Raw genomic sequence first — 26,118 nt, 5'->3', positions numbered from 1 at the left:
CAAGTTTATGACATAGGATCAACAGCTTTATCAGACTGGTTGCTTACGCTAGTGTTATTTTCATTTCTTTTCTCTGTACAGTCTTTCGGCTTTGAAACCACTACATCCTGTTCCACTGTGCACTAAATGCACATCTGCAAGTTTTTATAACGATAAATTCTCCGTCCTGCGGCCATCAACCATGAACTATAAACAGTTGTTGAGGCGTTCAAGGAATCGTTCTTCCCGCGCTTCACACGTAAATGGAACGGGAAAAAGCCTTAATCTAAAAGCCAGAATCTACTCTGTAGGAATCGACATGGATTCCGGAAACAGCGATCGTGTGAGACCCAACTCGCTTTATTTGTTCATGAGACCCAGAAAATATTAGATACAGGCTCCCAGGTAGATGCTATTTTCCTTGACTTCCGGAAGGCGTTCGATACAGTTCCGCACTGTCGCCTGATAAAGTAAGAGCCTACGGAATATCAGACCAGCTGTGTGGCTGGATTGAAGAGTTTTTAGCAAACAGAACACAGCATGTTGTTAGCAATGGAGAGACGTCTACAGACGTTAAAGTAACTTCTGGCGTGCCACAGGGGAGTGTTATGGGACCATTGCTTTTCACTATATATGTAAATGACCTAGTAGATAGTGTCGGAAGTTTCATGCTGCTTTTCGCGGATGATGCTGTAGTATACAGAGAAGTTGCAGCATTAAACAATTGTAGCGAAATGCAGGAAGATCTGCAGCGGATAGGCACTTGGTGCAGGGAGTGGCAACTGACCCTTAACATAGACAAATGTAATGTATTGCGAATACATAGAAAGAAGGATCCTTTATTGTATGATTATATGATAGCGGAACAAACACTGGTAGCAGTTACTTCTGTAAAATATCTGGGAGTAAGCGTGCGGAACGATTTGAAGTGGAATGATCATATAAAATCAATTGTTGGTAAGGCGGGTACCAGGTTGAGATTCATTGGGAGAGTCCTTAGAAAATGTAGTCCATCAACAAAGGAGGTGGCTTACAGAACACTCGTTCGACCTATACTTGAGTATTGCTCATCAGTGTGGGATCCGTACCAGATCGGGTTGACGGAGGAGATAGAGAAGATCCAAAGAAGAGCGGCGCGTTTCGTCACAGGGATATTTGGTAAGCGTGATAGCGTTACGGAGATGTTTAGCAAACTCAAGTGGCAGACTCTGCAAGAGAGGCGCTCTGCATCGCGGTGTAGCTTGCTCGCCAGGTTTCAAGAGGGTGCGTTTCTGGATGAGGTATCGAATATATTGCTTCCCCCTACTTATACCTCCCGAGGAGATCACGAATGCAAAATTAGAGAGATCCGTGCGCGCGCGGAGGCTTTCAGACAGTCGTTCTTCCCGCGAACCATACGCGACTGGAACAGAAAAGGGAGGTAATGACAGTGGCACGTAAAGTGCCCTCCGCCACACACTGTTGGGTGGCTTGCGGAGTATAAATGTAGATTTAGATGTAGATGTAATAACTCCTACAATGGGACGAAACCTCCGCCATGCACTTCACAATGGTTTCCGTAGTATATGTGTGTATGTAGATACACAACAGAACATCTCCCACTGTTGCTCATCCCCAGGCAGAAGAAGAGGAAGAAGGGAAAGACAGAGGAAGGCAGGCTGTGCCGTGGCCCGCGACCCGGGGGGTCCGGGGTTCGCGTCTCGTGTTTCGCGCCACCCACGCGCCTGTCAGCGAGACGCTAAACAGCCGCGCGGCTGTCACTCAGGCGGACACCCGAGACGCAGAGGGCGCCGCAGCTGACTCGTGTTCCCCTGGACGCCTGCCCCTGCCCCTGCCCCTGTCTGTTTACAGCACAGCGGCTGCCTTCAGAGAACCCGCCTCCGCGTACAACACCTAACGTTCCCGGAAAACTCGTGTGATATCTAGGAGCAGAGTTGTAGTACTGCCGCAAGTTACCGTAGAATAACTTTAGTAAGCGTACACTACGCTAGTTTTGATTGTAGCTTTGGTCAGTTAATTTTACAACCCCGTTACCATTACGTTAAGTGGGCTGCATACCTGTAAGGCTTTACCTCATATCGATCGCTTTGTTTACGCATGTGATTAGTGTATTATACACTGAAGAGCCAAGAAAACTGGTACATATGCCTAATATCGTGTAGGGACCCCGCGAGCACGCAGAAGTGCCACAACACGACGAGGCACGGACTCGACTAATGTCTGAAGTAGTTCAAAAATGGTTCAAATAGCTCTGAGCACTATGGGACTTAACATCTGAGGTCATCAGTCCCCTAGAACTTAGAACTACTTAAACCTAACTAACCTAAGGACATCACACAACACCCAGTCATCACGAGGCAGAGAAAATTCTTGACCCCGCCGGCAATCGAACCTGGGAATCTGAAGTAGTGCTGGAGGGACTGACACCATGGATACTGCAGGGCTGTCCATAGGGGGTGTAGGTCTTGCAAGGCATCCCAGATATGCTCAATAATGTTCATGTCTGGGGAGTTTGGTGGCCAGCGAAAGTGTTTAAATTGAGAAGAGTGTTCGTGAACCACTCTGTAGTAATTCTAGAGGTGTGGGATGTCGCACTGTCCTGCTGGAATTGCCCTAGTCCATCGGAATGTACAATAGACATGAATGGCTGCAGGTGATCAGACAGGATGCTTACGCACGTGGCCGGCCGAGCGGTTCTAGGCGCTAAGGTCTGGAACCGCGCGACCGCTACGATCGCAGGTTCGAATCCTGCCTCGGGCATGGATGTGTGTGACGTCCTTAGGTTAGTTAGCTTTAAGTAGTTCTAAGTGCTAGGGGACTGATGACCTCAGAAGCTAAGTCCCACAGTGCTCAGAGCCATTTGAACCATTTTACGTACGTGTCACCTGTCAGAGGTAGTGTCTAGAAATGTCATGGGTCCCTTTCACTCAAACTGAACACGCCCCACACCATTACAGAGCCTCCATCAGCTTGAACAGTCCCTGCTGACATGCAGGTTCCATGGATTCAGGAGGTCCATCCCCTCGATATAATTTGAAACGAGATTCGTCCCACCAGGCAACATGTTTCCAGTCATCAACAGTCCAATTTTTGTGTTGACGGGCCCAAACGAGTCGTAAAGCTTTGTGTCGTGCATCGTCAGGGGTACACGAGTGGGCCTTCGGCTCCGACAGCTTATATCGATGATGTTTCATTGAATGGTTCGCACGCTGACACTTGTTGATGGCCCAGCACTGATATCTACAGCAATTTGCGGAAGGGTTGCACTTCTGTCACGCTGAACGATTCTCTTGAATCGTCGTTCGTCCCGATCTTGCAGGATCTCTTTCCGGTCGAAGCGATGTCGGGGATTTGATGTTTTACCGGATTCGTGATATTCACGGTATAGTCGTGAAATTGTCAAATGGTTCAAATGGCTCTGAGCACTGTGGGAGTTAACATCTGTGGTCATCATTCCCCTAGAAATTAGAACTACTTAAACCTAACTAACCTAAGGACATCACACATCTCCATGCCCGAGGCAGGATTCGAACCAGCGACCGTAGCAGTCGTGCGGTTCCGGACTGAGCGCCTAGAACCGCGAGACCACCGCGGCCGGCTCGTGAAATTGTCGTACGGGAAAATCTCCACTTCATCGGCGCCTCGGAGATGCTGTGTTCCATCACTATATCACTTGTTCGCTGACTGTAACACCTCGTTCAAACTCTCTTAAATCTTGATAACGTACCACTGTAGCAGCATAACCGATTTAACAACTGCGCCAGACACTTGTTACCTAAGACAGGCGTTACCTGCCGCAGCGCAGTATTCTGCCTGTTTACGTATGTCTCTATTTGAATACGCATGCCGATACCAGTTCCTTTGACACTTCAATGTGGATTCGCATAGAAACTGGAAGCTGTGAACCATCTAGAAACTTTGTGAGGATATACACTGAAGTGCCAAAGAAACTGGTATGGGCATGCATATTGAAATATAGACATACGTCAGCAGGCAGAATACAGCACTGAGGTCGGCAACGCCTGTGTAAGATGAGTGTCTGGCGCAGTTGTTAGACGAGTTACTACTGCTACAATGGCAGGATATCAAGATTTAAGTGAGTCTGAACGTGTTGTTAAAGTCACAGCATCTCCGAGGTGACGATGAAGTGGGGATTTTCCCGTCAACATCCACCAACCTCTCTCCAAGATTTGTGAGCAGCCCTGTAGGAAGAATGGACGTTATTGCCTCAACATGAAATTGATGGCTTTATCCACAGCATGCCCTGTCGTTGCCAGGCCCGTATTGCTGACAGAGAGGGTCACTCCCCATACTGAGCACATTAACCAGTTGTCGGAATGTATGTGCAAAAGTTGGAAGAAACGAAGAACATTTTTGTCTACTGTTATGCCTGTTGCACTTTTTTACGTTCTGTATTCTTGACATTGTTTGTACTTTACTATCACCTGTTTATACTCTTTTGTGGCAAAATAAACGCAACCTTGCACAATTTCCGATTGTTGCTTAAATTTTGGTCACTGGTGTACGATTGGTACGGGTATTGGCAATTGATCTTGAATGTAAGTAACTGTAATGTGTTGCAGGTAAATAGGTGAGGACATCCACCGCTGTTCGATTGCCGCGCGGGACTAGCCGTGCGATCTAAGGCGCTGCAGTCATGGACTGTGCGGCTGGTCCCGGCGGAGGTTCGAGTCCTCCCTCGGGCATGGGTGTGTGTGTGTTTGTCCTTAGACTAATTTAGGTTAAGTAGTGTGTAAGCTTAGGGACTGATGACCTTAGCAGTTAAGTCCCATAAGATTTCAGACACATTTGAACATTTTTTTGCTGTTCGATTTGTCTCTTGGCGACAAATACAGGAAACAGTAACTACAGTAAAATACCTAGTATCAACAATCAGGAGCAACGTAAAGTGGAAGACCACATAAAGGAAATAGTAGGGAAGCAGATGCCAGCCAGTTTCATCGGGAGACACGTACGGTAATTTAATTCATCCAAGGAAGAAGTAGCTTACAACACACTTGTTCGACCGATTATTGAGTATTGTTTGTTCGATTGGGAACTTTACCTAGTAGGATTAACAGAAGAGAGAGAGAGGGGGGGAGGGAGGGAGGGAGGGAGGGAGAGAGAGAGAGAGAGAGAGAGAGAGAGAGAGAGAGAAGGTCTAAGGAAGAGCGGCACATTTCTTCTCAGGATCGTTTAGTGAGCGTGGCAGCATTAAGAAGATGCTCACCAAACTACAACGGCACATGTTATAAGAGAGGCGCTGCGCATAATGGAAAGCTTTGCTGTTACAGTTCCGAGAGCGTACGTCCCAGGTAGAGTCGGGCAATAGTTTACGTCATCTGATACACGTCTCGTGAAATGATCATGACTACAAAATGAGAGGAATTATAGGTATGTCATACAGATCTTTGTCCGCCCCCGGTAGCTGAGTCGCGCTAGGTCGGAGATTTTCTCCGCTCAGAGACTGGTTTTTGTGTTATCATCATCATCATCATCATCATCATTTCATCCCCATCGACGCGCAAGTGGCGTGCAATCGAAAGACTTGCACCCGGCAAACGGTCTACCCGACGGGAGGCCCTAATCACACGAAATTTTATTTTTTACGGATCCTTATCGACAGTCATTCATTTCGCGTTTCATTCGTGAATGGAACAGGGAAGGAGGAAACGGTAGTGGAATATAGTTGTAGTTAGACGAGCAAAAGGACTGATCAGAACTGAAGTTCTGTTAAACATTTAAAGTACACAGATGCGCTCAGCGAATAGTAGTTGAGTGGTCTGTTGTGCCGATATGTTGATCAATCCAACGTATTATCAAAGGAGAACACGATCAAAATCTTGTTTCCTATTAATAGCCGATGTTTTCGTAGAATACCTGACTTGCGTATTTTTTTCTTTATCCCAACTAGCGACGCATGTTTGCAGTACGTTGCGATGTAAATCCCATCTTATCCAGATAAAATCACTCGGACACGTCAAGATTTCACGTAAAACACGACCAATTCAAGTGTCAGTCGGTACTTGAGCAACGAGTCAGATAAGGAACTCTTTCGGCTGAACACAACGAAGAGTTCGAGTACAGCTCGCCAACATTAGATGCTGTCACGATAAAGGTGAACTGAGGAGTACATTCCACGGATTCTACAAGTGAGTTTTTTTTTTAACCTTGATCGCGAAAATGACTTCTTTTAGCACTGGGAAGGAGCTACGCTCAAAGATCAATATTCAAATTACGTGTTCACTGGGAAAGGGTCAATGGCTGTCAGTGAATGCAAGTCAGTGAGGTAACTGACTCGAATAGCAACAGCGGTGAAGAACAGTGAAGAGATTAGTACACGAGAATTAGACATTGGATTCAACAGGAAGCTCTGTTCATGCGACGCACAGAAACAGATCGTGCCATCAGCCATGAAAGTGGTTTCATCGACAGCACAACAAGTCTTTCCATTGCTTTTAGTAAAACTTGCTTTAATTGGAAAAGAAAATGAACAGACATGTTGGTATAGTGACGTCGTTTCCGTCAGAAGGAACTAGCAGTGAACCCAGAGAATATAATCTGCTAATTTTAATAATGAACAGCCTCAGTTGCACCGTTTACCTAGAATTTACCTTGGTTTCAGTCGGGATAACCCAACCTTCTTCAGAATAACAGTGTCTATCGTTTGCCCATAGCAGACATCGTCCAGCTAAAACTACAAATCCGCCACGCGGGATTAGCCGAGCGGTCTAGGTGCTGCAGTCATGGACTGTGCGGTTGATCCTGGCGGAGGTTCGAGTCCTCCCTCGGGCATGGGTGTGTGTGTGTGTGTGTGTGTGTGTGTGTGTGTGTGTGTGTGTGTGTGTGTGTGTGTGTCCTTAGAATAATTTAGGGTAAGTAGTGTGTAAGCTTAGGGACTGATGACCTTAGCAGTTAAGTCCCATAAGATTTCACACACACTACAAATCCATAAATTATCGTCAGACTGTAAAACTTATCTGGCACTGCCTCGGCCCCACTTCTCGACCGCGATGCGGCATCCACGAGTGCTGTACTGGAGTTCTAGTACATGGCTCACGCTGGGCGTCTCCAAGTGTACGTGGATAGAACGATTAGATGAAAGATGGGCGACTTTACTTTCAGCTGCTGAAATGTTCCTTACTTGCTTAATAATGTGCGTTATTTGCTATTTTCTCTGTTTCTTGAGTGACCAGAAAAAAGATTAAAAAAAAGGCTCTGAGCAGTATGGGACTATACATCTGAGGTCATCAGTCCCCTATAACTTAGAACTACTTAAACCTAACTAACCTAAGGACATCACACACAAACATGCCCTAGGCAGGATTCGAACCTGCGACCGTAGCGGTCGCGCTTTTCCAGACTGAAGCGACTAGAACCGCTCGGCCATCGTTTTCGCAACGTATGTGTTAAATATAACTGCCAAAAACCGAAATTGAACAGAGAAAAAGAATCGGTAGCTCTCCGGCAGCCGAGAATTTGACCATATTAGTTGCACTAGTTTCACAGTCCTCCTCAGTATGGAAACCACTGATCGCGATTGACTTCAGGTATGTAGCTATCCCAGGTTACAATGAAATGCGACCGTGATTGCTAAGAAAAACAGAATTATTTTTAAATACTTACTTGTTGAAAATTTTACTGAACATTAATTTGTGGTGTGCCCACCGTTCGCCTTTATTGCGTCTCGAACTCTACTGGAGACACTTTGTAAGAGGTGTCTGAATATCTGCAGAGGAGTGTCAATCCGTTCTTCCCCAAGAGCCGAAACCTGGGAAGGCACTGACGCTGCACCCTCGGGATGTAGTGAAGTCTGCGTTCCAACTCATCCTATAGGTGTTCTCTTGGCTTCAAGTCCGGACTTTGGATGGGAAAGTCAATTTCAGGAATGTTATCTACAGATCATTGTCTCAGAGATGCTGCTTTATGCAATGTCACGCTGATACAATATTCGTCTCTTAACTCTTCCTCCATCGTGCGCAATACATAATGCGATAAAATGTGTTCACATCCTACCTCATTTAGCATTTTCTTAAGTTCAATAGGGGGACCATAACGGTAATCCGGAAGAACATCCCATACCATAACATAGGGATGGGGAAAACAGAACGATTAAAACCGATACCGGTATTTTAGTTCTGAATAACAGGTATTTTTCGGTATTCGTTTGGTCTCTGATATAACAGGGTTTTCTTACTAATAACCGAGTAAAAACCAATTAGCCTTAACAGCAGTGCTAAAATTTTTCGTTTGTAAATAAACCTTTTTTAAAATTGAAGTAATTCTCATTCGTAAAATTTGCATTGGTTTGGAATGCATCATTATGATATAAAATGGGAAAAGGCGTCAGAGCTATTTTAATAACAATACTGACAGAAACGAGCAACAAACACATGGCTTAAGAAATGGTCAAGTGCTGCTGAGATAATAACGTCGCTGTTGCCGTGTGTCGTGGCTTAAGGAACGCGGGTAGCTGCAATGCACATGACTAACGCCCGCCTGATCTGTAAGGTAATTCCTCGCTTTCGTCGCCGGACATCTGTCACATTGCAGAAAGGCGTCAACTCTAGTCTGGAAATATTTTTAAGACGTAACGTAGCAATGAAGTACAAGGCTTTATTTGCTTTAAAAGATTAAAGATCTGTCTGCAGCCACTATGAAATAATAAGACAGGAAGGAATTTATGGTAACAGCAATAAGTGAGAACTTAAGAGCACTTCATTCACTGTATACAATAAAAACAAAAAGTAGCCTATATGCTGCATGTGTCCACATAACATACCTGTATCTGCTTGTAGCATTTTAAAACGGACAAATTAACACGAAAATTATAGTTCTTCAACCTCACTTTTCAGCCTTTAGCGTTGACTCTTCGTACTACCAAATAGTGGTATGATTCGCGATTACAGCATGATTTGCGAGCAGAGTTGTAAAAAATTAGTATCAGTAGGAAAATAGTGGTGATTTTTTGTAATATTCAATGACTTAACACTTTTCGAGAAACGGAGGGAACGGTGGGCGTACAAAGTTTTCTTTTATTTGGCTACTGAACTTAATATTTTGATTCTATGTATCTTGAAACCGAATGAATCCAAATTTTTCGATCTACGTTTCATTTGTACATTTATTACAAGAAATAGTAGGGAAAAAAACCGAAAATCGATTATTTCGGAAGATGATTATATTTTGATCGGTTTTTAACAGTCAGGTTAAACTGACGTGGAGGAAAACCGATATAACCGAAAACCAATTGTTTCAGTGATAACCGCCGTCCTTACCGAAAAACCACCAGCTTCGTACTTCACTGTTGGCAGTGCACGTGACGGCAGATAACATTCTCCGGCATTTGCCAATCTCAAACATTTCAGCTCTGATGTCACAAAGCACTAGTTCCCAGTCGTCCACTGACCGATGGCGTTGGTGTTTACACCACCCGAAGATTCGCTTAGCACTTACTACAGCAGTGTACGGTTCGCTATGCACAGTCTTAGCATCTACTGGACTACTGGTAGCACTTTGTAACTGTAATTCTTTCCGCTGATTTCATGCGATTCTCTACAACCTCCCTCCGTAATACTGCGCGGTCCCCGACTGTCAGTACGTTAGGTCTGTCTGGTCTTCGTTTACCGGTGGTAGTTCCTTACAACCAATCCTCCAGATTTCAGATACTCAGATGGGTACCAAACGTTGAATGTCGATAGGCTATCAACCAAAACACCGATTCAGTTCGTCCTGTGTGCTGTCGTCCGGTAGAGCGCGCGTAAACGATAATTAAAAATAACACCAGATCTACGGATACAGTAAAAGGGTGTCTGTGAATAATTGTCTGGTAGATGTCGTATGGGTGAGATTGTAAGAGCATGAGGTCGTCGTACCGGAAGTTCTGTGCTCGAACACCCCTGTCGGCCGCTGTGGCCGAGCGGTTCTGGGCGCTTCCGTCCGGAACCGCGCTGCTGCTATGGTCGCAGGTTTGAATCCTGCCTCGGCCATGGATGCATGTGATGTCCTTAGGTTAGTTAGGTTTAAGTAGTTCCAAGTCTAGGGGCCTGATGACCTCATGTGTTAAGTCCGATAGTGCTTAGAGCCATCTGAACCATTCAAACCCCCCCCCCCCCCTCTCCCCCCAAAAAGACTTTATTTTTTCTTGAAACTGTTATATGGGAGCAAACTTTCCTGATATATAAAGGTCTTATTGAAGTTTTAAGCAATGTTGTTCTGGCAGTCTGCTTTCGCTTTATTAGTTGAAAGTAGCAAACCTGTAGAATACATTTGTATAGATAGGTGTGGTGTTCTGTCGGACATGCGTGACAGAACAGACACCACTGGTGATGAAGCAGCTAGAGCATTTGTAGTTTAGCAGAATAAACATAAACAATCGGAACAGAAGAATAAAGAAACAATTGCAGCGGGCGCGTGGAAGTAATAATAGTCCCATGTTACGCATAATACAGTAAAAGAAAAGTTGTAATCATTGAGATATGAACCCAGAACCCTTGGTACGACAATATAACGCTCTACCAACGTCCCCACGGAAGCTACACTTAATGATTACTCACATTTACGCTTTCCTCTGTAACTCTGGTGTTACCTTTAATTAACGTTTACGCCAGTTCTGTAAACGTTTTTTAAATTACCGCTACCTGTCAAACTTTGTTAACTATTGTATTATTTATTTATTTTGCTACATGTTTCGAGGGAATACCTCATATTCAGGCTAAATGGCATTACAAAAACAGTTTCACGCTAAGATTATGCTGATGTTACATAGTCTTTTAATAAATGCTGTGACTATGTAACATCAGCATAATCTTAGGGTGAAACTGTTTTTGTAATGCCATTTAGCCTGAATATGAAACATACCTCGAAACACGTAGCAAAATAAATAAATAATACAATAGTTAAGAAAGTTTATGACAGGTAGCGGTAATTTAAAAACCTTTACATATTTCTTGAGACAGTCACGGTTGAAAAATAGTCAAAATGACTGCAAATTCTTTGACGCCAGTTCTGCTGGACGACAGCAGATAATATGAACTAAATCGGAGTTTTGGTTGATACTCTACCGACATACAACGTTTGGTACGGATCCGTCTGACATGTGGAGGTTTGGGTGTTAGCGTCTCCACTTCGCAGTCACATCACCGACAGTCGACTTGAGCGGTTTTAGAACAGTTTAAATGTCCTTGATGCACCTGTCACGCAAGGGACGTCCAATGACTAGTCTACGTTCGCAGTCTCTGAGTTCTCAGGACAGACCCGCTCTAATGTTATTGCTTGTAGCTGATAACATAACACACTCCGCCTCATATACTGGAGGTTCCTCCTCGCGTGACAAGCACTGGTTGGATCACACTGCATACGAGTGTCCAGGTACTTTCGATGAGATCAGGCTTTTTTTTTTCGATGAGATGAGGTATTTTTTTCGATGAGATGAGGTATTTTTTTCGATGAGATGAGGTATTTTTTTCGATGAGATGAGGTATATTTTCGATGAGATCAGGTATATTTTCGATGAGATCAGGTATATTTTCGATGAGATCGGGTATATTTTCGATGAGATCGGGTGCTTTTGATGAGATCGGGTGCTTTTGATGAGATCGGGTGCTTTTGATGAGATCGGGTGCTTTTGATGAGATCGGGTGCTTTTGATGAGATCGGGTGCTTTTGATGAGATCGGGTGCTTTTGATGAGATCGGGTGCTTTTGATGAGATCGGGTGCTTTTGATGAGATCGGGTGCTTTTGATGAGATCGGGTGCTTTTGATGAGATCGGGTGCTTTTGATGAGATCGGGTGCTTTTGATGAGATCGGGTGCTTTTGATGAGATCGGGTGCTTTTGATGAGATCGGGTGCTTTTGATGAGATCGGGTGCTTTTGATGAGATCGGGTGCTTTTGATGAGATCAGGTGCTTTTGATGAGATCAGGTGCTTTTGATGAGATCAGGTGCTTTTGATGAAATCAGGTGCTTTTGATGAGATCAGATTGTGTAATGAGTGTCTCAGGTGAAAAAACTTGGACTTTGGTATATCATTGTGTGTGGTTGGTGAGGCATGGGTCTGCCCTCTGCGTCCTCACAGCTACCCTCGGCTGGGGCGTGTTTATTGTCGCGTTAGGTGAGTGTGGGGACTGTCAGGCGCCGCCGGAGTCTGCGGTGCGGTCGGCCCGGTGGCCCGGCGCCAGGCCTGGACACAGCCTGAAACCCGAGCCGCCGGCGGGCGCCGCCGTTCTGCCCCGCGTGCTCTGTTTGCCTGTCCGGCCCCACGGCGCCCAAACAGACGCCACGGCTACTCGCGTCTGCCCTCACTTTCCCTCGGCGGCTGTACGCCGGATCCGCAGTCGTGTTCACCCACTTTCGGTGCTCGGGAAGATCACTCCTAGGTATTCTGTGGTACTTACGGTCACCAGGTACTCGACGCTTATATTCTAACCGAACAGTAGTGACTTCATTTAAAACTTCCGTTCTGATAGGCCGTGGTCGAAGTATAAAACTCTCCCCTGACGTTTCGTCTCCGACTGCGGAAGACATCCTCGGAGGTACAGAGGCAGTTCCGAGTATGTCTCCCGCAGTCAGAGACGAAACGTCAGGGGAGAGTTTTATACTTGGACCACGGCCTATCAGCCCGGAAGTTTTAAGTGAAGACAATACCGGCAATGAAAGCCTACAGTAGTGGATCTCACGGAACTGAGCTTCAGTTCGTGGATCGGGTCGCTAACTCTGCAGATACTTCGCTGGCGGTAAATGAGAGGTTCTTTATGTTACCGTTGCTCCTACTAGCAGATAATAACATCTCACCTGCTAATGTTCTGTTTCCTAGACCGTGGAGGCATCAGACTGCATTACCGACAACAGGGAATCCTTTGGCTGAGATACGCGTCTTGATAAATGAAGGGTAACAGACAAAGAACTGTAATTAAAGAAAATAAAAACAAATGCGAGACAGTCTTGCAGCAAAAAAATGTGATTTAGCAAGCCCACAATTCTGGGCTGTATGGCGAACCACCAGCTTGCTGCAGATCAAGCTAAATGCACTCAAAAAAAAGTATGTAAGGCGATTCCGTGATGAGGTTACAAACTTTTGGGATGGGGGAGGATGGTAAATGTATCAATTTGAGGGAAGGGACACTGGTCCAGAATCGACCTGCCACACGGGATTAGCCGAGCGGTCAAGCGCTCTGCAGTCATGGACTGTGCGGCTGGTCCCGGCGGAAGTTCGAGTACTCCCTCTGGCATAGGTGTGTGTGTGTGTTTGTCCTTAGGATAATTTAGGTTATGTAGTGTGTAAGCTTAGGAACTGATGACCTTAGCAGTTAAGTCCCATAAGATTTCACACACATTTGAACATTTTTGAACATTTTTGAGCGAAAAATCGTTATGATACCTATGACAGTGGAATACCTGTACCGGTACTGTTGTTCTTAAGACTGTAGAGTAGGCAGCTTTAAAATGATGTGTGGTAGTATGGACCAAAAGAAGAAAGTGAGTCCAGTAAACTTGGGCTCTAAAATGCGTACCTTCGTACCTTAAGAGCGATGAGCACCTTTTCATCTTCAATACTATGAGATATAACTTCTATGAACAACTGTTCACAGTTCTTAAGGGACGTATTTTAGAGCCCATGTTTACTAACAGTTTTTCCTCTTGTTTTTGTCCATGCTACCATATATGATAATTGCTTTTCCCACGTTCTTAGCAAGAACACTGCCGGTACATGTATTCCACTGTCGGAGGTATCAGAACGATCTTCGCTTAACACTTTCGACTCTGTCGGTTATGAACCAGGGCTTCTTACCTCAGATTGGCACAATAACCGTCATCACTGCAAGTTTGTATTATCGTGACAACCATCACCACCATCACCACCATCACCACCATCACCACCATCACCACCATCACCACCATCACCACCATCATCATCATCCGCATGGATTCACCCTGTAGACTCAAACGAGAAATAACGGTAACGCGTCCAGTTACTAGAGGAAGTGATTATCGTAAAAATTGAGATGAACCTTGGGGATTGAGAAGCACGAACGAAAGCAGTTATCCACGAGGAGACACGTATTAATGAGCACACAGACAGGGACTACGCGACGACGCTTACCGTTCTAACATCGGTGGAACAATGTTGGGTCCTCGCATTGCAAATCGCTTATCTGTGTAATCACAGACGACGGCGCCACGATCATTCTAGCGCTAAACGGCTCGACTGAAGCAGACCGAATCTACACACGACTGCTTCCAGTACTATGTAAGCTAACATACTGCGTGTAGCCTACGTTTTCGTATCACTCACGTGAAACTAACTGACCTGCTTTTTACACATGTTAAATTCGTTATATATTTTTAAGAACACTGATTATGGCATATTTTCAACTGTTCTAAAACTGCTACACCTTTTAATATATAAACGGTAAGTGGTAGTTTACTAACGCCACTTCCGCCGATCATTTGGAACTTACTTTTCTCTATAGTTAATCATTTTTAGGGTACATTACGGCTGCGAAACGGAAACAGATAATCAGTTTTAAAACAGTAGAATGCGACCAAATACGGCCGCTGTGGCTGAGCGGTTCTAGGTGCTTCAGTCCGGAACCGCGCTGCTGCTACGGTCGCAGGCTCGAATCCTGCCTCGGGTACGGATGTGTGTGATGTCCTTACGTTAGTTAGGTTTAAGTAGTTCTAAGTCTAGGGGACTGATGACCTCAGATGTTAAGTTCCATAGTGCTTAGAGTCATTTGAACTATTTGAGCCACCAAGATGTTGACTTTTCAGAATCTAATTCTACACACAAGTTACAACAATCCTCCGCAGCTCCAGACGGCCTCATTTCGGAAAAACGCCAGCGTCTGTCTCCACGCAGTACGCGGCTTTTCATTGTCACCTGCAAATGTAAGTTTGCGTGGATGCGGGTCTCCTTAATAGCAATGACTTCAGTCGACTTCTCGGTGATGCAAAAATGTTGTAAATGAATTGGTTCAGTAATTATGACAGAATGCTGTAGTTTACAGTACGTGTAAAAAGTATGACAGGCTACGTTGTATTAATATGTTGTGTAATCACTTTCCAATTTCCTAGTCTGTGGAATGTTAATTACGATTTACGGCACCACCAAACGAAAATTCAGGCCAACCCCAAATCTATTGTTAGCAGGGCTCCGGCGTACTGAATGAATTTAGTGGTTGGTGAAATTTTAACATCCGCGAAAGCGGGTAATACTTTTGGTTGCGTAAGCGAGTAAGACACATGTGGATGCCGTTCCGGATGCAGTTAGCAAGACCTCTACCTATAAAATATACCATGGGAATTTAGCAATGAAGTACCAGTTATTTTACCTTTTTTCAAAACAATTTCCACTAATCTCAAAGCATCTCCTCATTGTTCCAGCCCACTGACTGAACTTCTTGCTTCGTCTCTTATCTGATGTTTGACCACGTTCATGAAATCAGGATTGCAGTGGACTGTTCTTTACGAGAAAACTGATGTCAGCCGAATGGAACGGCCTGCACTTAGACTGTTGAGACATTTTTGAGGATTTTGCACATTGTGGGCAACTGTGTTCTTCACTTTGTAGGTACACTCGAATCCACGTTGTGGCGAATTGATAAGCCTGTTTTGGACATAGGTTTTAAAGTATTACGCCTTCATTTTCGATGTAAAATGCTTCTAAGGTAGCTCCACTATTTTTGCTAGAACCCATTACTTCCCATTTCATGTGTACGGGCTTGCTTAACTTGACTCTTTAGGCGTACAGCTCCGTTGTTATTCAATAGATGACACACGCTTCAACCGGGCGCTAGCTTCGCGTCGAGAGACCACCGGCCCGTAATTTACCATCACAGCTTCATTCCTCTTTTCTTTTCCTCTCAAAACCTCTTCATCAGCTCGCTGTGTTTTGGTTCCTTCTTTTTTTTCCTTCTTCTCGATCAATTTCCTTGCTTCTGATTTGACTTTCGACTTATATTTAGTCCTTAATTTCTTCTTCTGATATTTTCAGTCCTTATAGGTAATCTTGTATTTCTTTCAGAAAGCTGGACTTCAATTTACTTACATTAACAAGGTGAAAAATTTTCTTGGTCTTTTTCCATCCATCTTACATTGGCATCCGTAGAGCTGCAGGTATCTTTTACGAAATTTATCCGTTAAAACAACCGAGCATCAGCGTCTTTGTTTTGTATTACCAGATACTGCCGTTTGTTGTAGTGATTCCATGTGAATTTGTACTTGCAGTTTGAATGTTCTTCCTGTATTGGCGATTGTGTTCATTTCCGTCGATTGAATGGTTTCTAGTAAATATTTGAAGTGAGTGACCTTTGAGATTTTTCGATGCTGTTGATTTGGTGTCCGTATACTGAGTTTTTCCACAGAGAATTTAGAGTCCAGTTTTACAGTATATTTCATGCGATTTCTGTCGTTCTAGTTAGGCTTCATGTTCGTTGTTCGTTAATATAGTGAGTCATGTGCAAAGGTGCATTTCACAGTGGCTATTTTGCATTTCTCGTTCCAATTTGGATACCTCTTATATGCTTTTGGCATAAGCAATTATTTTTTCAACACGATCTTGAACGAGAGTGACGATAAGCCATATCCTTCTCTGACACTGGTGTGAATTTCGAATGAGTTTGGGGGTTCTCCCATGAATTTCACTTTTGATGTGGTTCCCAATAATTTTTCCTGGATGACGGCCATGGTCTTTCCATCGACACCTAATTCTTCTAGGCTATCGAACAGGTTTTGTCTGTCAACGATCTGTCTAGAGAGCACTGTACTAGGAGTAAGCATCTACGTTGTAATAATGTGGACAGAGGTAAATACACGTACTGCATTAACAGAAACCTTAATGTGAAGAAACTACAACTAAGCCCAGTGAACAATTCTGTAGCGTAGTCAACTATGCTGTCCACTAATCCTCTGCAGCTAGGCGGCTGCATGGAGCAGACGACTACCAGTTAAACCAAATACGCGGAGCCAAGCCATATTCTGCTCCCTCGTCGCCACCTCTTCGTTTAGGACAGAGGTGGTCTCTGTTAGCGACAACATTTATGAAGCTTTGTATTCAGCGCGGAGGTGAATGACTCGACTACGTGCAAAGTATTTATTTTGACAGGCGGACACGCTCCAGCGACAAGAAAGGGCGTAACAGAGAATCAGAAGCTGCTCGCGGCTGATAGCGCGCCTCGGTCCGCGCGAGCGAAAGATAACTTTCGGTATCTGGGCGGGCAAACACGCGCACGTCCCCGCCGGCTGTTCCGGGCGGTCGATTTCGCGGCGAGTAAACGGCAGCGCCTCCCGGTATTCTGTATATTCTCCGGTAGTGCGGGCCGATAACGTTGTGTTCCCTCAGACACGCGGTTGAAGTTTCGGGCGTGTCTGACAGCGCAGTCGCGTGTGGAAATCCACGAACACTCGTCTCACACACGCCAGCGGCACCGTGCGCGCTCCACCCATGCTTCTGTGATGTAAAAAAGATTTATCTACAGTCTCGCTATCACTTTTCCTGGAATGGGAGTACTAGTCTGGGTATCTTGCGTTTGTGCTCTTTCGAAGCCACAGTTGCAGTTTATTCTTAAATTGTGTAAACTACTCGTACGTGTCCCGAGAGAATTGTCTCCAGAAAATATGTGAAGGCGACGACCCACAGTTCCACAGTTACTACAGCAGTGAATGTGTAATAAACATTGCGTTTGTGTTTGTAACTTACTACATAGATCCACATCACTGTCTATATTATTGTTAATAGTAACAGCCACTACTCCAGTTGCTACTTTAGTTATGTTTATAATGTAGATAAGTACGAATCCGTCTTTTCCAACTGAATTTTCTACTACAGACATGTGCCTGCAGACACACCAATGGACGCATGAAAATAATAGAAAAAATGGAAGGAAGCAATAAATCAAGACCTTAACTCAAAACACACTAAAGCGCCAAAGAAACTGATATAGGCATGCGTATTCAAATACAGACATTTGTAAACAGGCAGAATACGGCGCCGCATCCGGTAACACCTATTTAAGAAAACAAGTGTCTGGCGCAGTTGTTATATACGTTACTGCTGTTCCAATAGCAGGTTACCAAGATTTAAGTGAGTTTGAACGTGGTGTTAACAGTCAGCGTACGAGCGATGTGGAACAGCATCTCCGAGTAGCGGTGCAGTGGGGATTTTCTCGTACGACCATTTCAGAGGTATACCGTGAATATAAAAAATACGGTAGGCTGCGGCCGGAAAAACGTCCTGCAAGAACGGGAACGACGACGACTGAAAGAGACTCGTTCGAATTGACAGAAGTGCAACCGTTCCGCAAATTGCTGCACATTTCATCTATCAAGAAGTGTCAGCGTGCGAATCATTGAACGAAACATTATGTGTATGGTCTTTCGAAGCCGAAGGCCCACTTGCGTACCTTTGATGACTGCACGGCACAAAGCTTTACGCCTCGTCTTGGCCCGTCAACACCGAAATTGGACTGTTGATGACTGGAAACATGTTCCTGGTCGAACGATTATCCTTTCAAATTGTTTCGAGTAGATGGACGCTTCGGGTATGGAGACAACCTCATGAATCCATGAACGCTGCATGTCAGCAGGGGACTGTTCAAGCTGGTAGAGGCTCTGTAATGGTGTGGAGCATGTGCAGTTGGAGTGATATGGACCCCTGATACATCTAGATACGACTCTGGCAGGTGACACGTGCATAAGCATCCTGTCTGATCACCTGCATCCATTCATGTCCATTGTGCATTCCGACGGACTTGGGCAATAACAACATGACAGTGCAACACCCCATACGTCGAGAATTGCTACAGCTTGGCTCCATGAACACTCTTCTGAGTTTAAACACTTCCGCTGGCGGCCGAATACCGCCGACATGAACATAATTGAGCATATGTGGGATGCCTTGCAATGTGCTGTTCAGAAGAATTTTGCAGGCCCTCGTACTCTTACGGATATGGACAGCCCTGCAGGATTCATGGTGTCAGTTCCCTCCAGCACTGCCTCAGACATTAGTCGAGTTCATGCAGCGTCGTGTTGCGGCACTTCTGCGTGCTCGCGCGGACCCTACACAATATTAGGCAGGTGTATCAGTTTCTTTGGCTTTTCAGTAGTGTTAAGATAAATTAAAAGTGCTGCCAACAAACAATTCAGATCACCTGGTAAAATACGCTAGCTGGTCAAAAATATTCGGACGCTTCTATGCAATGCGGAATTGACCACTGGAAGTTCCGAGAGGCAGACACGCCAGTAGAAAAGAAGGCGGAATGTATTGTGTTCCCAGCGGAGATGCAAGAAGGGAAAATGGACTGGTCAGGAGAGTTCAGTGACTAAGAACTTTGACTAATGACACGAACATTTCTGAGCGTATCTGGGATGCCTTGCAATGTGCTGTTCAGAAGAGATCCAGCCCCTGATAATCTTACGGGGCATCATAACAGGCCAATGCTTTCAACTTGGTGGAATCTCGTCGTCACCCGATTCACTCTCACACTTTTCGGATATTTGTAACATCATGAAGACAACATTAAAAATTATGAAAATTTTGTCGGTACACCACCTGCATTCGCCGACAGATAGGATTAAATATACAGAGCAATACAATATTACATGTTGAAGTAAGGACACCGTTTGTATTCCACTACCTCCACGAAGTAACAATCATTGTTTGAGAGAACGTAAAACTGTGATTTGTCATGTTACACAATACCACCCCAGCCTATCGTGTAATGGGCCATCGTTACAGTCCATACTGACGTGGATGCTCATTAGCAGAGACATTTCTCGTACATCAACACACCCCTTTGTGCCGACGTCATCGAAGCTGGAGTCATCTCAGGTTCTTGCACCGTGGATAGGTTGCAGAAAAACCATATCTGTGTATTTGCTGAGGAAAACTCGTCGAATTGTGAGCTGAAGTCCGCCACTAAACCCTGTCACAGCGACTGGTGCCACGGAATTGGGTCGCTCACCTTCACGTTGACGTAACACCTTGCTAAAGGGGACGAGAGCTATCGCGCATATTGCTGTTATCGTTGTGAATACCTTACGCTTCAACACTCCCTTTGTAACCTGTTAGTACGCCATGAATTTTGTATACACTTAAGTAACATAGATTCCGAATCGACAAGGTGCGCGTAAACGTGCGCAGGTAACTATTTATTGAGCGCAGCCGAGCTTGGCAGTAATTGTGTGTACATGTCCAGTAACGATCCTCTCCGAGTAGCTACTTTGCACTGTCAGTACGGTTGAATGATATCTAAATACTCTGATACTTCAAAATTGCGCATCAGTACGATTGCGACCCGCTGTTCCTGAAGTGGACGATTCACCATGTTTGTCAAACATAGTAAATATTTAATGGAAACGCAACTAAATTCACGAAAACATGAATCAAATCAGATTCCTACATCAGAAACAAACAAGTTGTGGACTTCATTCTATTAACTTTCAATCAACGAGAGCGCAATTAAGCTACTTGCCTGTTAAATGTCATGTTTCAGTTTGATGTTCAAATAATTGGTCTCCTCCTACAGTTTATATTGCCCCACCCCTAATTCCTCCCTTTACCAAATTGGCTTCCTTTCGATGCCTCAGGTTGTTTTCTATCAATCGTTCCCTTGCTTTAGTCAGGTTTGTGCCATAAATTTCTTTTCTCCTGTTCTATTCACTACGTCTTCTTTACTTATTCTATTTATTTATCTAATCTTTAATATTCTTGGACCGGAAAGCAGTCGCCAAGCAAACGCTGGACGATACAGTCATTCGTTAAATTTTTTTACATAGTAGTGTCAAGCAGTTAAAGAGTAAGGTAAAAATGCGAAGGAACAGACTGTTCGTCCTAACCGTCATATGTCTCATGATTTTTTAATATTTTACTAAGGATCCAAAGTTTTCCTGGTCACCATATCTTCCCATTTTTTTACCTTACACTTTAACTGCTTGAAGCACTACGTAAATATTTTTAACGAATGACTATCATACAGAGTTTGCTTGACGATTTCTTTCCGCTGTAAGCTTAATTGTATGATTTTCTGAGGATGGCAAATTAATTTGCCGAAACTAGCCAAGAAGTTAATTTAATAAAAAAAACTGTGCAGCTGACGACTGACTATTTCTATTGTCAAAAGTACTTTTCGAGTTTCATTTCTTTACGTGATCGTTTCACCGTCGCCTAATTTGATTCAGCCACATTTGATTATCCTTGGTTTACTTTTGATGATCATCTTATAATCTCTTTTCGGGACATTATCCATTCTATTCAACTGCCCCCACCCTCTCCCCTCCCCCCCCCCCCCCCCAAGTCCTTGCCATCTCTGACAGAATTACAATGTTGTTGACAACCCCCAAGTTTTTATTTCTTCACCCTCTACTTCCATTTCTTTTAAAATTTTCTTTTTGCTTTCCTTTACTGCTTACTCAGTGCACAAATACAACAACACAGAGGATAGGCAACAGCCGTGACCCATTCCCTTCTCAACCGCTCGTTTTCTTTTCATTTCTTGAAACTCTTTCTAACACCAAACCAGCTTCTATACAAGTTGTGAATAACCCTTCGCTGTCTGTATTTTTCCCCTGGTACCTTTAGAATTTCGAAGATGTTTACTATCAACGTTGTCAAAGACTTTCTTTAAATCTACAAATGCTGCAAGTGAACACTATGTGATCAAAAGCATCCGGACACCCTCAAAAACATATCAGCGATCTCAGAAGTCATTAGACATTGTGAGAGAGCAGAATATGGCGCTCCGCGGAACTCACGGACTTCGAACGTGGTCAGATGATTGGGTGTCACTTGTGTCATAAGTCTGTACGCAAGATTTCCACACTCATAAACATCCCTAGGTCCACTATTTCCGATGTGATGGTGAAGTGGAAACGTTACGGGACACGTACAGCAAAAAAAGCGTACTGGCCGATCTCGTCTGTTGAGCGACAGAGACCGCCGACAGCTGAAGAGGGTCGTAATGTGCAATAGGCAGATACCTATCCAGACCATCACACAGTAATTCCAAGCTGCATCAAGATCCACTGCAAGTACTATGACATTTAGGCGGGAAGTGAGAAAACTTGTATTTTATGGTCGAGCGGCTGCTCATAAGCCACACATCACGTCAGTAAATTTCAAACAACGCCTCGCTTGGTGTAAGGAGCGTAAACACTGGACGATTGAACAGCGGAAATAAGTTGCGTGGAGTGACGAATCACGGTACACAATGTGGCGATCCGACGGCAGGATGTGGGTATGGCGAATGTCCAGTGAATGTCATCTGCCAGCGTGTGGAGTGCCAACAATAAATTATGAGGCGGTGGTGTTATGCTGTGGACGTGTTTTTCATGGAGGGCGTCTTGCATCCCTTGTTGTTTTGCGTGGTACTATCACAGCATAGGCCTACATTGATGTTTTAAGCACCTTCTCTCTTCTCTCTGATGAAGAGCAATTCGGGGATGGCGATTGCATATTTCAACACGATGAAGCACCTGTTGATAATACACGGCCTGTGGGGGAGTGGTTACACGACAATAACATCCCTGTAATGGACTGGCCTGCACCGAGTCCTGACCTGAATCCTACAGGACACCTTTGAGAAGGTTTGGCACGCCGGCTTCGTGCCAGGCCTCATCGACAGACATCGATACCTCTCCTCAGTGCAGCACTCCGTGAAGAATAGGCTGCCGTTCCCCAAGAAACCTTCCAGCACCTGATTGAACATATGCCTGAGAGAGTGGAAGCTGTCATCAAGGCTAAGGGTGGGCCAACACCATACTGAATTCCAGGATTATCGATGGAGGGGGCCACGAACTTTTAAGTAATTTTCGGCCAGGTGTCCGGATACTTTTGATCACACAATGTATGTTGCCTATTTCCTAATATAGCTACTGCGTTTTTGAGTCTTCAGTCTTCTGACTGGTTTGATGTGCTCCACCACGAATTCCTCTTTTGTGCCAATCTCTTCACCTCAGAGTAGCACTTGTAACCTACACTCTCAGTTATCTGATGTATGTCTTGTAATCTCTGTCTTCCTCCACAGTTTTTATCCTCTATACCTCCGTCTAGTACCATAGAAGTTTATTCCCAGATGTCTCAGCAGATGTGCTATCGTCCTGCCCCTTCTTGTCAGTGTTTTCAACATATTCCTTTCCTCGCCTATCCTGCCGAGAAACTCCTCATTCCTTACCTTATTAGTGCACCTAATTTTTCACATCCTTCTCTGCCACCACATCTGAAACTCTTCGATTTCCTTCTGTTCCATTTTTCCCACACCCCACGTCTCACTACCACACATTGCTGTGTTCCAAACTTACACTGTCAGAAATTTCTTCCCGCATTACCCTCCCCAGTGGCGGCCGTGTGCTGGAGACGTGGGAGGGCCCCCTGGCGCTGCGGCCGTCCAGCGCCCGAGCCCACAGTGCCAGGCGCTCCCCCTTGTTTGCAGTGCGCAGCCGCCTTTGTCTCGGCGCGGGGCCGTCTGTTTGTGCTGCAGACGCGGCGCCGGCAGCTCTCCGGAAGCGCACGCACTCTGCCGCTGCCCCTCGCCTGCTCCTGAGGCTGTCACACCTCTCAGCGCCCCTCCGCCTGTCACCGCAGCAGTACATCGCGAAAACTACCAGACCCAACCCCAGAATAAAACTGCCCTCCAAAATGATGGAATGTCCTATTATCACAATGGAATTTCCACTAGAAGGAACCGTCGTAAATGGAGGAAGGGGGAGGGGGATAGGGAAGAGGGAGTATATTATAGGGAAAGCATTGTGTGTTGGCGAAGGGATTGGGAAGTTGTATCTGATGGGAAAGGGGAGGAGGCGGGGGCGGAAATTGTATGTGTTGGAGGGAAAGGGGTGACAGCAGTTCTATGTGCTGAAGGAGAAGGGGTGACAGCAGTTCTATGTGCTGAAGGAGAAGGGGTGTTGAAAGTTCTAGCTGAAGGAGAAGGGGCTGTGTGTGAAAGATGTATGTGCTGACATAGAAGGGGGTGTGTGGAAGATGTAAGTGCTGATGGAAAGAAGGAGGGGTGTGGAAGAGGTATGTGTTGAAGGAGAAGGGGGGATGTGGAAGATGTATGTGCTGAAGGAGAAGGGGGGGGTGGGAGATGTATGTGCTGAAGGAGAAGGGGGGGGGGGGGTGGAAGATGTATGTGCTGACGGAGAAGGGGGGGGGTGGAAGATGTATATGCTGACGGAAAGGTGGTCACAAGTTGAAGGTGCTGGCAGAAAGGGTAGATGGAATTTGTTGCGTTGTGGGAAAGGTGGGGGGCAGATATTGTATATGCTGGGGGAAAGGGGGTGGAAGTTGTATGGGCTGGGGGTGGAAACTGTATGGGCTGGGGGTGGAAACTGTATGGGCTGGGGGTGGAAACTGTATGGGCTGGGGGTGGAAACTGTATGGGCTGGGGGTGGAAACTGTATGGGCTGGGGGTGGAAACTGTATGGGCTGGGGGTGGAAACTGTATGGGCTGGGGGTGGAAACTGTATGGGCTGGGGGTGGAAACTGTATGGGCTGGGGGTGGAAACTGTATGGGCTGGGGGTGGAAACTGTATGGGCTGGGGGTGGAAACTGTATGGGCTGGGGGTGGAAACTGTATGGGCTGGGGGTGGAAACTGTATGGGCTGGGGGTGGAAACTGTATGGGCTGGGGGTGGAAACTGTATGGGCTGGGGGTGGAAACTGTATGGGCTGGGGGTGGAAACTGTATGGGCTGGGGGTGGAAACTGTATGGGCTGGGGGTGGAAACTGTATGGGCTGGGGGTGGAAACTGTATGGGCTGGGGGTGGAAACTGTATGGGCTGGGGGTGGAAACTGTATGGGCTGGGGGTGGAAACTGTATGGGCTGGGGGTGGAAACTGTATGGGCTGGGGGTGGGGAGGAGGTGGAAGTAGTATGTGATGGGGTTGGGGAGGGGGGGAGGGGGTGATAGTTACATGTGGAGGGGTAAGTGGGTGTGGAAGTAGTTGTGATGTCAGAAAGGTGTGGAGTTATGTGTACTTTGGGAAAGTGGTCAGTTGTATGTGGCAGGTAACAGATGTCTAGGCTGGGAAGAAAGGGGGTGACGAGTTACAGACTGAAGAGCCAAAGAAACTGGTACACCTGCCTAATATCGTGTAGGGTCCCCGTGAGCATGCAGAAGTGCCGCAACACGACGTGGCGTGGACTCGACTAATATCTGAACTAGTGCTGGAGGGAACTGAGACCATGAATACTGCAGGGCTGTCCACAAATCCGTGAGAGTACGAGGGGGTAGACGTCTCTTCTGAACAGCACTTTGCAAGGCATCCCAGATATGCTCAATAATGTTCACGTCTGGCGGAATTGTTTAAACTCAGAAGAGTGATGCTGGAGCCACTCTGTAGCAATTCTGGACGTGCAGTGTATCGCATTGTCCCGCTGGAGTTACCCTAGTCCGTGGGAATGCACAATGGACATGAATGGATGCAGGTGATGAGACAGGATACTTACGCACGTGTCACCTGTCAGAGTCGTATCTATATGTATCAGGGGTCATATATCACTCCACCTGCACAAACCCCACACCATTACAGAGCCTCTACCAGCTTGAACAGTCCCCCTGCTGTTATGCATCGTCCATGGACTCATGAGGTTGTCTCCATACCCGTACACGTCCATCTACTCTATACAATTTGAAAGGAGAATCTTCCGACCAGGCAGCATGTTTCCAGTCCAAGGCCAGGCGTAACGCTTAGTGTCGTGCAGTCATCAAAGGTACACGAGTGGGTCTTCGGCCCCGAAAGACCATCTTCCAGTAGTTGCTTTGTCACTACTTTGTGAGTAAAGTGGAACCACCGTCTTGAGGATCCGTAACTCTAAGATCATCTATCTTAAATGCGAATGTGCGTGAGATTATAACGTCTCGTCTTGACAATATTTTTCAATGTAGCAACTCTTCTTTATGTTCACTCAAGTGGTGTGTACTTTGTCAGACCAGTACCACGTGCTTATACAGTTGTTTGACCCATCAGGTTAATAGTAAGACGATAGTAACCAGTTCGAGGTTTTTCTTTTGTAAATTGCGTTTCGATGTAATTTATTTTAACTATCAAAATTATTGTGGAGTTACACTCTTTGTGTAAACCAAGTTTACCACGTGAAGCATGTGGTGTAATCATCAAAGTAGCCCTCAGCTATTCTTTTCG

General features: G+C 45.4%; 1 protein-coding gene across 1 annotated transcript in view; it reads right to left on the bottom strand.

The window, feature by feature from the left end:
- LOC126088371 (insulin gene enhancer protein isl-1) overlaps positions 1 to 26,118 on the bottom strand; it is a 327,678-nt gene that overhangs the window by 155,287 nt on the left and 146,273 nt on the right. The window lies entirely within an intron of this gene.

Source organism: Schistocerca cancellata, chromosome 6 (assembly GCF_023864275.1).
Source record: "Schistocerca cancellata isolate TAMUIC-IGC-003103 chromosome 6, iqSchCanc2.1, whole genome shotgun sequence".
In the NCBI taxonomy this organism is placed as follows: Eukaryota; Metazoa; Arthropoda; class Insecta; order Orthoptera; family Acrididae; genus Schistocerca; species Schistocerca cancellata.
This window is presented reverse-complemented; position numbering and strand designations above follow the sequence as displayed.